This window comes from Capsicum annuum, chromosome 7, assembly GCF_002878395.1.
Source record: "Capsicum annuum cultivar UCD-10X-F1 chromosome 7, UCD10Xv1.1, whole genome shotgun sequence".
Classification (NCBI taxonomy): Eukaryota; Viridiplantae; Streptophyta; class Magnoliopsida; order Solanales; family Solanaceae; genus Capsicum; species Capsicum annuum.
The window spans coordinates 72,761,642-72,764,263 of NC_061117.1; positions in this window are offsets into that span (position 1 = coordinate 72,761,642).

The following is a 2,622-nucleotide window of genomic DNA, read 5'->3' on the forward strand; positions in this document are numbered from 1 at the left end:
TGCGGTTTTTTCATCATTTCACCATTATGACTTTTCACCTTCACTAAAAAGAGACACACTGTGTAATTTTCTCATACTTCACAATTAGGGCTTTTCGAAGGAGATTCAATTGAAAGAGAAAATAGTTCTACTAATGGAATATACCTTCTACCCAATAGTTTATAATAAATTAAAGATTTTCTAACTCGAAATGTACTCTTCGTTCTTCCTAAAATTCCAAATTGGTGCGGAGGAGTTTATTACTAAAGGTTGGAGGAGCATTTACTTTGGCTAGCTCTATATTACTTATACTAGCAAAGTAGGATGCCATTTGAAAAAGGCCTGTGGATATAAACCAAGAAAAAGTGATTCTTGTGTATGGTTTGATCTAGAGTGGTTCGCAGGTTTGGCAGAATCATGATTCATGACTATCAACTCAAATCTTATGTATGTATGTATAGAGACATGCACCAAACATGGAAGGCAAAGGATTAAAACTAACTTGTGAATGGAGTTATAGGATCAAAAACATCCATTTCATTCTATCCTTATACAGCCCGTGATATGTGACATGGACTCATGCTTCCAGTAATACAGTTCACAAACAAAAGACACCAATGGCAGAAGCATATTTAGCATGTAGCCTGCATATGTGAATACTAGAAATAACCAAAGTGACAATAGAATTTTTATGAATCAAAAGACCTATATCAGTAAGAGGCAGTGAGATTATCCTCGGAGGATTTAGCAGCAGAAGAAACTACCAATTGAGGCTGAAGGATGACACCCTCTCTTCCTATCTTTCTACGTTCATGCTTTAATTTAAAGGATTCTCTCTTTCAGTTTCTATAGCTGTTGGGGTTTTCGGGTTGTATTTCACGTGGAAAAACACTTATCTGCACATTGCCAAGTCCAACATTCTTTCCTGGATGGAGATAGAAATATCACTAAGAGACGATTATTAAATCATCAAGGAAATAGAGGAAATGTTAAATGGGAAATGCAGCTTTCTAACTACTCTTAGAGAAACGAAGAAAACAGTAATAGGATGAGATTAAATTGAAAAATAACACCAACCTATGGAATTAAGCCCTTTTACTACCTAACCGATAAAAGACTACCAGCACTCATAGCTAATTATCCATTCTGGCATAATCATCATGTTGTCAAAAACTCAAATAATTGGTTTAAAAAGAAGAAGAACAGCTTAAGTGTAATACCCATGCCTTTTCCAAGCTAGAAATTATCTCAAGAATGCTAGGACTAACTTTGAAATGCAAATTTATTTTTGTACATGCAGTATTTTTGAGATTTTCACTTTCTATTATGTGGCAAATTGAGTTGTCTTTCCAAAGATACCAATTTTGTCCAAATCGGACATCAGACGAAGGAGTTATGGACGTTTTACTCTGAATTACCAAAATCGCCTAGGTGCGACGACCCAGTTGGCGGTCCATCAAACTAGTGACGGACGACCACTTGGACTATTACTTTAAAGAAAGAAGGGCCCTATTCTGGTTAAGGCCTCACAGCCAAGTTGATAGACCATCAACTTAGTAACGGACCACCACTTGGACCATCAAAGCTATGCCAGTTGAGCCACATTCTGGATAAGGTGTGACGGACGAGTTGACGGACCACTAGATATTTGATGAAACGTCACTCATATCATCAACCCTTATCTAGTGAAACCTATTTTTGGTCCACGTCTGATGGGCTAAATGACGGTCCACCAAGAGTCTGACAGACCGTCAGTCGGATCGTCATATGCCATGTTCAGTTTATTTCCTGGTTATTTTAACAGGGGTATTTTGGTAACTTACCACTCATCTATATCAACCTAATTACACCCAATTTCAGCCACTTTTCATCATTTGTTCACTACAAACAACTAGGGTTTCTCCCTAAATTGAATTTTCAAGACCAAGACTCAATCTTCTTTAAGAATAAAAGGATTTCAAATCCTTCTAGTTCAAAGACATCAAGAACCTTGAGTCAGGTATGCGTAATGTTCATCTACGGACGCCTTTTATTCATAGAGTTCAAGAACCACGATTTTAAATGAGAAACTTTGATTTCCTTATTGCTATGTGATGTTATTCATGTTAATTGTCGTTGTTTAAACTTCAGAATATTATTTTAAGATGATTTCCCTAAAGTATGCATGTTTGTGGTCAAAACCCATAAAATTGGGTGGTTCAAAATGATTAACATTTGTTCAGAAAACCTATGCCTAAGGTGTGTATGCAAGGTGATTGTTAAAATAACTAAGATGCTAGAAGTCCATATTTACATGATTTTATGATACCTAAATGACAAGTCCATATTAGTTATACACTCAATATGAATTCTGTGCTATTTATGTGTTGCTATTGTTATGGTGTGAAACATGTGTGATAATGGAATTATAGAACATGTACACGAAATGTATCCAGGCTTTTCCTACTATGTTTGAGATGTTGAATAGACTCATGAAGTACGCTACCCCTTACTTATGATATTATGAATTGTGGACTCAAATATTGTGATCAAGTTATGTCATGGCTGTCAGTTTTCTTCTATCGAGTCCTGGGGGTATTTGTACCCAAAACTATAGCTGTGTGCCTAGAGCCATGTCATGTTGTCACAATATCTTCAGTCAAG